Genomic DNA, 12,122 nt, shown 5'->3' on the forward strand with positions numbered 1-12,122 from the left:
ATTTTTTATTTGAGCACTCTAGGGTAGTTGCTGGTACCCAATCCTGTATGGGGTAGAAAGACTACATGAGGCAGGGAACAGAGTGCTAGTCTTGAGGAAGGCTTTGCGTTGATGTTTGTGATTTCTCCTAGATATCCACATGAACATGTCTGAAGGTTACAGGAGACAACTGGGAAGAAAATGGATATTTGGGAGACAGAGGATTTCAGAAAATACTGCCACGAGACTGAGCATGACCCTGAGTATGGATAAATATATAGAAGTACAGGGAGCATTTCTCTGAGGTGGGGCTTAGAGAAACCTATATTTAACAATGTAGAAGAAAAATCTATGAAGGATACAGAGAGTGAGGGCATCCAGTTAAGGATGCATCCAGGGAAATGTAATGACATGGATTTCTGGAAGAGATAATTTCAAAAAGAAAGGCAGAACCTCTTGTTCTGAAAACCACTAAAAAGTGAACTTCAGGGTGGCAAAGGAGATTTGGTGCCATACTGATTTCTGATGATCTCAATGAAACCCCTGTTCTTAGGTGGTTGGAACTGAAGCCAATCGGATGATTTATGGAAAAATTTAGGTCAGCATTGTGAAGGCACTAGCTGGAGATTGATTTTCTAATTGTGTACAATGAGATAAAGGGAGAATTAGCCAGGTGTTAACATTTATGGTCTCTGAGATGTGGGGAGAGTTCATTCCTGCAAATACTTGTTTGTGACTGCAGAAATCTTTTTTCTATTAACATGTTTGCCACCTACACCCTAGAGTTGATTTTTTAAAAGTAATATGGCAGCCCAATAATAATTTCTGAAGAGTAGGATGGGTGCTGGGGCAAGGCAAGGGATGAAAGTAGAAGATAGATAATTAGATATGATCACTGTGTAACCATGCATTTGGAAATATTATGCTCAATTCCATTAACATATGCAATAAATATTTGTTAATTAAAAACAAATTAAAATTAATTATTCTATTTGCTCACTGAAAGGTAGGCACTCAACACTGAGGGAGAGATTATCCTTATGATTTGTTTTCTGCTTGTGAAAATGGTCATTGTCAGTCACCTGTAAAGAGAACTAATTAAATAATTTTGGATGGAATAGTATGGATTTGAAAAGCCTTGTTATCCCAGCATGATGAGGTTACCTGATGGTCACTGAAATATTTGAAGTGTGACAGTACATCCATTGTCAAGGTAGTTTATTCCAGGTTTATCTTTCGGAATATAATACTTTTACCTTATTCATTCACTATTTGTTCTAGGATCTTACCAGATCCTAGAATCAGCACTTTCTCCAGGGAAATATACACATTTTTACAGGTATTTTTAGGAAAATTTGTGTAATTTGTCAGGCCCAGTGCAAGATAAAAATTTGGAGTCCCTGTCTAAAAGCAAGTGACCTGGGCCATTGATATCATGCCACAGAAATATATTTTTTTTCTTCTGTGATCTCTTCACATGTCATGGTATATTTTGTCATCTTTTAGTTGTCCTTCTTATTACAGCATTTAAAATTATTAGCAAGACTTCTAACATTTATCCTTAAAAATGCTATATCAATTCTAAATTCAAACTTAGAAACAAGTCATATTGTAGAGGTTGAATATCCATCTTGTGTTCATAAATGCCAAAGCAGTGAATATGTTACACAGAACAAGTGCAATTGTTTTTACTACACCTTGATAACTATGAAGGTTTCTCCACCTGGTTTGTTAATGAGTTTGAAAGAACTAGAAGAAAAGTGACTGTGGGTCACCCTGGTTTCCCTTTCCCTTTACATTCTCAGCTGGAGAGGTGGGCTAACAAAGAGAAGTACCTTGAGTGAAAAAGCTGTCTTCTTTCTGTATTTGAATCTAATTCTGGTGGACATTACTGTGTGGCCTTCCTGGGTTTCATTACCCTCCCTTTTATTACTTACTTGTGGATAGGACATGGTCACATTGTACCCAACTTTCTCTTAGCTCCCATTTTTTCCTTGGCCCACTGGACTTCTGTGATTATGGGAATGAAAACTCAGTGTGCATGAGGTGGCCAAATGCAGTATACCTGCAGGTTACATTTATGTGCTGGGTTCATACCAGTGGTCCATTGCCTTCTTGGAATTTACTTAAGAAAAACAAGTAGTAAGATAATATCAATAAAATTTATGATAGAAGCAGCAGAATATTCAATCAAGGACAGGTCCACTTTGAGCAGGAATCCTGACTGTGTAGGAAGAGCATCATGGGGCTAGTCCCCCTTTCCCTCCTCTCTTTCCATCATCCTTCCCTCCCTTAATCCATTTCTTCCTTCCTTCCTACCTTGCACAATAGTAAGAACACTAAGTAGGATATATGTACTCAGAAAACATAAGTGAACATTATACTATTGTAAAGTGTAAGTACAGAATTATTCTGCAAATATCTTATGCAATTGAAATTTTATATCCACTGAAGATCAGCACTCCAATTTACCCTAACCACATTTCTTTGAAAACAACATGCTACTCTCTGTTTACATTTCTTTTATTTTTTTTGCCACTAGGGATTGAATTCACAGCACTTAACAACTGAGCTACATCCACAGAATTTAATTTATTTATTTATTTTAAATTTAGAGACAGGGTTTGACTCAGTTTCTTTTGGCCTGGCTAATTTGATGAGGCTAGTTTTTAACTTGTGATCCTCTCACCTCAGCTTCTGAAACCACTGGAATTAAAGTATGTCCCACTGTGCCCAGCTTGCTTACTGGTTTTTCCTCAAGTTTTTAATTTTAATAGAGTCATATCAATTTTCTTGTGTGTTTTAGACTTTATACTCTTCTCAGGTGATGTGTAAGTAATTTTTCTCATTCAAACAGTTGAGTCTTTTTTCTATTCATGCTTTACTGTGCTGTGCAGAAGCTTTTGGCTTAATGAAATTCTACTTGTCTTTTTATGGTTCTGTCACTTGTCCTTTTACTGTCATAGCCAAAGGACCATTTTCTAAAGCAGTGTTGTAAAGTTTTTCTTCTGTGTTTTGTTTTCATTGCTCACAAACTTATGCTCTTCTTTCTTTTTTAATTTTAGATTGAAAAAATAGCGACTTCATCTGCTTGTGTGGTATAGCATGATATTTTAATACACGTAACACTGTGTAGTGATCAAATTAGAGAAAGATCATATCTGTCACCTTAGTAGGTGGGAAGAGATTGGTAAGTGGGACCCCAGTATTTTCTTTCTTCCCTATGTAAATATTGAGTGCCCTCAGCATCATCTGTAAAAAGACTATCCTTTATCCATTACGTATTATTAGACCCCTTCTCAAAGATGAGTGTGCAGTGAGTGTCTGGGCTTATCCTTGTTCTCTCTTCTGTGCATTGTTTTGTATATTTCCTTCTATTTCAGTACAACAGTGTTTTAGCTCTTATAGTTTATTCTATCTTTTTTGCATTTGTTACAATTATTATAGAATTGCACCACTTATGTAATTGTATAAGCATGCAAGGTAATGATATCTAATCCATTTCATAATCCTTCAAAATCTCATTTCTCTTTGCCTCCCTTCACTTCTTGCTTTCTAATCCAAAGTGCATTTTTTCTTCCCTAGTGCCTTCCATTATGAATTAGCATATGCACATTAGATAAAATATTCAGCCTTTGGAAGTTTGCTATTGATTTGTTTAGCTTAGCCTGGTATTCTCAAATTCCATCCATTTGCCAGCAAGTGCATAATTTTATTATTTTAGGGTTCAGTAATATTTCATACACACACACACAAATATATATATATATATATATATATATATATTCACATTTTATTTATCCATTCATCTGTTGAAGGGTACCTAGGTTGTTTCCATAGTTTAGCTATTGTGAATTGAACTACTCTACATTGATGTGGCCACCAGCAATGTATGAGTGTAACTTTTGTCCCCCATCCTAATGAAAAAAAATTATTGCTGTGGCTGGGGATGTGGCTCAAGCAGTAGCGCGCTCACCTGGCATGCATGCGGCCCGGGTTCGATTTTCAGCACCACATACAAACAAAGATGTTGTATTCACCGATAACTAAAAAAAAAAAAAAAAAAAAAAAGATAGATATTAAAATTCTCTCTCTCTCTTTCTCTCTTTCTCCCTCTCTCACTCTCTCTTTTAAAAAAATATTGCTTGTATTCTTGATAATAGCCACTAAGACTGCAGTGCAATGAAATATTGAAAAAGCGTTGATTTTCATTTCTATAATTGCTAAAGGTGATGGTCTGTTTTATGTGTTTGTTGATCAATTATATTTCTTATTCTGTGAAGTGTCTGTTCAGTTTCTTATTTGATGTGTGGTGGTAAAGATTTTTTTCCCATTCTGTTGGCTCTCTATTCATGTTATAGATTGTTTCCTTTGTGAAGAATAAGCTTCTTTCTTTGAATCCATACCATTTATTGATTACTAATTTTACTGTTTGTATTTTAGGAATCTTATTCAAGAAGTCAGGTCCTTAAGCTAACATGATGAGAATGTGGACCTTCTTTTTTTCTGTTAGTCATATGGTTTCCATTCTCATGTCTAAGTCTTTGATCTACTTTGAGTTGATTTTTGAGCACAGTGAGAGATAAAGTTTTAATTTCATCTTTCTACATATGAATTTCCAGTTTTACCAGCACCAATTGTTGAAGAGGCTATCTTTTCTCCAATTTATGTTTTTGGCATCTTTTTCTAGTATGATATATGTCTACATGTCTGTTGGTACCTTTTTAATTTTTTTAACTATTTCTCTGTAGTATAGTTTAAGGTCTAGTATTGTGAGGCCTACTGAGTCACTCATTTTGTTGAGAATTGCTTTGGCTATTGTGGCTCTCCTATCTTTTTTTCAAATTAAGTTAATGCTTGCTTTTTCTAGTTTTATGAAGAATGTCATTGGAAGTTTAAAAGGAATTGCATTGAATCTGTATAGCTACTTTGTTAGTATGGCTGTTTTGACTATGATCATTCTGCCTATCTAAGCACCTGGAACATCTTTACATCTTCTAAGACTTTCAATCTGTATTTTTAGTGTTCTGTGGTTTTCATTGTAGAGGTATTTTAACTCTTTTTTAGATTGATTCCCAAGTATTTTGTTTTATTCTCTTTTTTTTGAGGCCATTGTTAATGGGGTGGTTTTCCTAATTTTTTTTAAAGTGGATTCATTTTTAAAGTATAGAAATGCATTTGTTTTATGGGTGTTTGTTTTGCTGAATTTATTTATTAGTCAAGAAAGTTTTCAGGTGAAATTTTTTGGATTTTCTAAATATAGAAGCAAGTCATTAGCAAATGGTGATAGTTTGAGTTCCTCTTTTCCTACTCATTTAACTTTCATTCTTTCTTCTATTTGTTTTGGATAGAGTTTCAAGGATGTTGTTGAATAGAAGTGGCAAAAAAAAAGCGACAAAAAAGGGTGATCTTTTTTTTTTTTTGAATTATAGAGGGAATACTTCAAATTTTTCTCCCTTAAGAACAATGTTTCTGAGGAGCCACTGCAAGAGGGCCAGGCACAGCGGCCCAGCCACTCCCCTGCCTCCTACCGGTGCTTTGAGGTGGGGGGGGGAGCCAGAGGATAGAAACACCCCTCTAAGGCGCTGAGGCCCTGAGCCTGGGTAGTAGCATCAGTGGCAATGGCAGCAACTTAGCATCCCAGGGCTGCTTGTGAGGCGCTGACACTGAGCCTGAGCAAGCAGGTGTTGCGGCTCCAGACAGCGGCTGGGCTACCTCGCCCTCCCTGGGCGGGATGGGCGCCCCCAGTGCAGTGGCCCCCCGGCCTTTCGCCCTCCTCACTCAACCTGGAGCTGCTCAAGCTCGCCTCTCCTGAGCTGGAGCGCCTCATAACCAAGTCCAAAGGGCTGGTAACCACCACAGGCAAGCACGCAGTTCCTCTACCCCAAGGTGGCAAACAGGAAGGAGCAAGAGTTCACAGAGCGCTTTGTGAAAGCCCTGGAAGATTTGCACAAACAGAACCAGGTTGTTGCTGGTAGGGCAGCCTCTGCTGCTGCACGGAAGGAAGACCCTCTGGCACGGAATCCACGCTTAGCCCCCCCCATTCACCCCTCTTCGGGGAGATGGCTACAAGGAGGCACCGCTCTAAGCTAACCTGAGCAGCTAGCGGATGGCTCGCAGGGGTGCTGGGGGCTGCCACTGTGGCCTTCACCGCTGATCCCATTCCCTTCCCACTGCATCTGCCCGGTAGCACTGGGGCCGCTGCGCCTGGCAGTGCTCAAGGACTAGCCACAGATGGTGGCCGACGCACCAAGCTTCCGCAAGAGCCCGCAGCTGTGGCCCATCGAGGTGGACACGCAGGAGCAAGATCGCAAGAGGCTGGCCAAATGCATGGCAGCTTCCAAGTGACACAAACGCAAGCTGGAGCGCATCTCACACTTGGAGGAGAAACTGAAGATGCTCAAGAGCCAGATCAGGAACCTGCTGAGCGAGCAAGTGGTGCAGCTCAAGCAGAAAGTTATTATTCATGTCAACAGCAGCTGCCAGCTGCTGCCCCAGCACCAGGTGCCCACATACTGAGCCCGAGCGCGGGCGCAGCCTCCCTGCTTGAGGAGCTGTCTCACGAGGGGTGGTGCATGGGTGCCTTGGATCTGGAGAGCCAGCAGTCCTGGCGACACCCTCCCCAAGGGTGTCCAGGACTTGGAGAGGGCACGGTCCCCAGGTATATCCCTGAGGGCAGCTCTGGACTTCAATAAGCTGGACCCCCTGCTCCCTGGGCGCATGACACCACCCCTTTCCTGGAGCTGCCTCTCTGTGTGGCCCTGTGTTGCACAAACCCGAGCTCCAGCTGTCCCTTTGTACACACCACTGTGGAAGGGGCTCTGTGGGGCGCAGCCACCAGCCTGGCTTTTCTTTTACTTCATTTTTTTTTTTTTTTTTTGCCTTTGGAAGAAAGAAGAACAAAGTGTTGATTCTGCTCTATTTATGTTTCTACTCTGGAACAAATGGTTGTGTGTGCATGTGTGTTTCCTTGTTTTTTTGTTTTTTTTGTTTGTTTTCGTTTTCGTTTTTGTTTTTTTAAGAAATGGAAAGAAGAAAAAAAAACACTATGACTTTTCCTAGCTCTGGCTACCCTCTTCTGTCCTTCTGACCACCACTCCCTGTTTGTTCTTTAGTTTTTGTCTTTCTTTTTATTTTGCTAGGAGTGCACATTCCTGTTTGTAATCCTTTGTTTGCCCAGTTTTCTGTTTGCACAGTCTCCTTACGCCAAAAAACTTATAATAAATAAATAAATAAATAAATAACAATACAAAGAAAATAAAAAAATAATGTTTCCCTGTATTTACCATTGACAGCTTTTATAGTTTATGATATATTTCTACTATACATAGTTTTCTAGTGTTTTGATCATGTATGTAGTCACATGCTTTTTCTACTATTATTTAGATAATTTTCTGATTCTTGTCTTTACATCTATTTACTTAAAAAATATGTTTATTGATTTTCATGTTTCGAACCAACCCTGCATCCCTGGGACAAACCCCACTGATCAGATTGCACTATCTTTTTAATATGATTTTGTATGCTGCTTGTCATAATTTTACTGATAATTATTACATCTCTGTTCATCAGGAATACTGGCCTGAAATATTCTTTCCTCGATGTGTCTGTCTGGTTTTTGCATTCGGTTGATATTAGTTTCATAGAATGAGGTTAGAAAGTTTTTTGCTATTTTCTATTTTATAAAATAATTTTACAAGAATTGGTATTCATTCTTTTTTCAACTTCTTAAAGAACTGGGCTGAAAATTTCTCTGATACTGGGTTTTTCTTACTTGTTAGGCTTATGACAAATCCTGGCTTGGGAGAATTAATGTAGTACATTCAAGACTTCATACTTTAGAGGAGAAATGACTACCCTAACATTAGCCTGCTTTGACAAATGTTAATCCTCAAATAACAATATTTTTAAAACATTTTTTTGCTTTCCCGAGGAGAGGACTGATACCTCCAAGACTCCTTTTTTTAAAAAATGTGTGTGTGTGTGTGTGTGTGTGTCCAGAGTTTCGTGGTAACTTGGTAAAATTGCATTAAATAACACAGCCATGACTCCATTTGGGGTACTTAATTCAAGATTTTTAGCTCACATCTTAATTTTTTTGATCTATAAAACACTTAAAGTAGCTGTAATTTCTATCAGAGTCTCTATATGGAAGTATGGAATGATGAGATAAAATATTTTAACACTCTAACTCTCCAATATTATCAAATTTATTTCTAATGGAATTTAATGTTATTCGTACTTTTGACATAATGCTCCTTAAATAAATGTAAAAACCTTGAAATAAATAAAATACAAGAGGCTCAGTCAAAGTAAGTGACAGACCCTATGAAAGAAGGATGAAGATTATGAAATACTTCTGAATTAATAGGTAAGTTCCATGAAAAGTGGAATCAACATGTTTCATGTGTGTGAATACACTAAGATACTTAGGTGTTTGTAAAGCAGGAGAATCTAAGATACTATTACAGTGTTAAGAAATAGGGAAATAAGAGGAACATATCATAAACATCGTGCTGAATTTAGCAGGAAACCCAGATGTGAAGCCTAGAGATGTTTTGTAGAAAGCAACAAAGGTAAGCAAATATCATCACTTCCCTTGCTGGTGAGGACAGAGTAGAAGGAAATAGTTTACAAACATATTTTTAATAAATTCAATAAAATGCTTCATTTCAAGGGAAATGAATGAACCAGGCTGGGAAGAAGGAACTGTCAAGTTCAACTTGTTAAACTGTCTTTGACACATCTATGGCCAAAATGGGAAAAAAAAATGACTATTTCCCATGAATAAACTCAGTAATAACAGAAAGTCTTCTCAGGCTACACTTTGAATAATGCTGCAATGTTCATTAACTCTGGTGCCTCTCAGAGAATAGTTGTTACCACTGTTTACCTGGAGTCATTTCTTCCCCAATGCTGCAGTATAACACTAGAGAAGCCCACTGAGGCAAGTGTAGAGTGAAAAGTAAAGCTTTATTAAAGGACAGCAGAAAAGACTTCTCCCAAGAGAAAGAAGAAGACCCAAAAGACGGAATCCGTAGAAGGACGAGGTCTTCCCTTTTTTATTGCTAAAGTCTTCTTTCAGTTTTCCCACACTCATGTCTTTTGTTTCCCAGGTGGAAAGGCCCAAAAGGTGGGAGATAGGTGAGCTGGAGGAGTAATCTGGGCAGAAAGGGCCTGGGGCAGCTTTGGGATTAGCACTTCCCTGTTTGCTGGGAGCTGTTTCATTAACATTTACTTAGGATGGTCTCCAGGCTTAGAGAACATTAACATTTCAATTTCCCCAAGGGCTGCTCTGGTTTCCATTCTCTAAGATGGCCTCCATTTTATTTATCTTACTGGATATGAGATCGGATTTACCTAACTGCACTGAGGACCTATCTTTAAATCTGTCTTCATAGTCACTCAGTGCCTGAAAGACTCATGGGTTAAAAGAAGTAGGCACCCAGGGCTTTGAATCTTCTTCAAAAAAATTTCTTTTATTTTCCAAGTTTGACCATTCTGACATCAATATGTGAATTCAGATATTTAGGGTAAAGCTGTACTTTGATGATCCAATTACTTTTCTCCTTTAAAATTACAAAAATTTCTATAGAAAATGCATACATTTCCTGAACACCCAAAGTCCATTTTCATTGATTGAGTGAATTCAAATTGCCTTTGGAAAACATTTTTCCTTTAAAGTTTTCAGTGAATAAAATTATCCTTTGATCTTTGGGTGAAAAATCAGTGAAAATACCTTTGAAAGTTTAAATATTTTTCAGGAAGAGATAAAGTAACTTTCTCTAAATTATTATTAACTTCTTTTATTATAGAAAAGTCAGTAATTTGATAATAATAATTTGGTTTTTATTGATGTTGTCTTTTTTTTCTGGTTCTCTTCCTAGCAAAACAATGTAGGGCCTCTCACTAGACCCGGGATATGTATAGCTTGTTGTATAAGAAAATAAATAAACAAATAAATAATACACACTAATGTTTTATGTGAGTGTTTATACTCTTAAAATATATTTTTCAGGTTTTTCAATTGAAAACAATTCAGTGTAATGACACCCAATATAAATGGATGTGCCTCCCATAGAGCTTTATTTTCCAAATTACTAGTTTCTGACAAGTAAATATGAAGAGTGAACTGAGACATCTTCTCTTAGACAGAAATCATGGAAGAAATGGAGAGTGAGAGATAAGAAGAAAATAACCAATGAAATGAAGAAGGAAGAAAGTAGAGAAGAGAGAAAAGAAGGAACAAATTTTACTAATGATTTTTCTCATTTGGGAATGAAGACAGTTTAAAGCACCTTCTTCCTGAGGGAGCCAGTTTTTCTTCCAATTACCCCTTCCCATTGTAGTCCATCTTCTCATTCTCTCACCCTCATCATACCGAATACTTAGCAGATATACATTGTCATTATGAACCAATCTGTGCTTGAAGATAATTTCTTCAGCTTCTGTACAGTCCAGCTTAGCCATGAGCAGGTAGTTTAAGAACTGTGGAAAAAAATGAACTGTAGATGCCAATCATGGAGGATTTTCTCTTTCCCATTCTAGGAACCAGCATGTCACAAATTTGGAATCACAAAATTGTGCATTTCAGACAATATATTCTTTTCCAACAATATTTATCTATGATGCCTCCATGTGTTTTCATGTTTAATAGCAAATTTCATTTTTAAAAAATTTTTGAATGACCCTCCAGTGTATGGATGTTTCATATATTTACATTAATGAGAGGTAAATAGCTACTGAAGTCTTTCTTAGCTGCTTCCTGCTCTTAGCAATCATGAATGAAGATTCTGTGCACATTTGTATGTGGGTTTTCTGTGGACGTAGCTTTCAATTTCATTGAAATAACCTGAGAAGTACAATTAGTGGGCCATACTAAGTCTATATTTAATTTTTAAGAAGCTACCAAACTGTCTTTCAGAGTGGCTGTTCAATTTTGTTATTCCTACAGCAATTTATAAGAGTTATTCTTGTGCCCCTCTTTGCCATTTCTTGATATTGTCAGGTTTAAAATTCTGTAAATTTTTATAGGTGTGTTTAATTTGTAATTTCTTGATAACATATAATGTTTAGCATCTTTTTTCTATGCTTTCCAAATATATACTTGTTTTTCTGAGTAATATATGTATTTCATTTAAATTTAAAACAATTGTATTAGGGTAATACTGAAATACAATAAACTATACACATATATCATTCATACTTTTTCATGTTTGGACATATATATTTATCAGTGTAACAATGACCACAATCAAGCTTTAAACATTAATAGTTTATGAAGATGGCTTTGTTGCCCTGTTGTAATTTATACCTCTTGCTTCCTCCTCCTACAGGTGGAGTTGGGGGGGGAGACTGACTTTTAATTTTGATACATGATTCAGTAAATTGGAAATGACACAAATTAATTGTCAGAGACTTAGTCTGCAGTGATGGTGACCTCAAACTTAGTGTACTCATCTGTAAGATCAGAAGCCTTCCAATCAGGATGCAAGATACTGGAAAGATATGGACAAAGTAAATAATGAATCAAGAGTACTGCCTGACATAGAGAAGGCTCTTGAATTCTGGTATCTAGTGTTACCATTCACGCTTTATCTTGGTGATACATAGTACATGTGGGAGACTATAACTCCATAGTTTCTTTTTTAATTTTAATTTATTTGTTCCTTTTAGATATGCATGATGTAGAATATATTTTGGGATATTATACATACAAAGAGTATAACTCATTGTATTTAGGATTCTATTTTTGTGGCTCTACATGATGCAGTTACTCTTGTAATGTGTTCAATACAAAGATAAGAAAGTTATGTTCAATTCCATAGTTCATTTCTGTCATCTCTAGCTATAATTCTATAGACCTAAGTGTTTTCAAGACTTTTTCCTTATTGGTGTTATTGAGTTGAATTCTCATAAAAGTGCCCATCAAAAATAAATTATGTAGTGTCATTTAAAATGTTGTGGTATAATTACAAGAATTACCTTGTTTTAGACATTTTAATTACTGAAAATAAGCCATGTAATCTGTTAAACAACCACTCACTTAAATGGCTTCCAAGCCCCTGGCAACTTACTCTCTCCTTTCTAACTCCATGAATTCCAATTTTTGGATATTTGATATAAATATAGTTATAACACAG

The 12,122-nt window shown here is 36.9% G+C and overlaps 1 pseudogene; it reads left to right on the forward strand.

The window, feature by feature from the left end:
- Positions 1 to 3,455: 3,455 nt before the first annotated feature.
- Positions 3,456 to 6,498, forward strand: LOC144249347 (transcription factor JunD-like; annotated as a pseudogene).
- The last annotated feature ends 5,624 nt before the right edge of the window (positions 6,499 to 12,122 follow it).

The sequence above is a fragment of the Urocitellus parryii genome, chromosome 11 (genome assembly GCF_045843805.1).
Source record: "Urocitellus parryii isolate mUroPar1 chromosome 11, mUroPar1.hap1, whole genome shotgun sequence".
Lineage (NCBI taxonomy): Eukaryota > Metazoa > Chordata > Mammalia > Rodentia > Sciuridae > Urocitellus > Urocitellus parryii.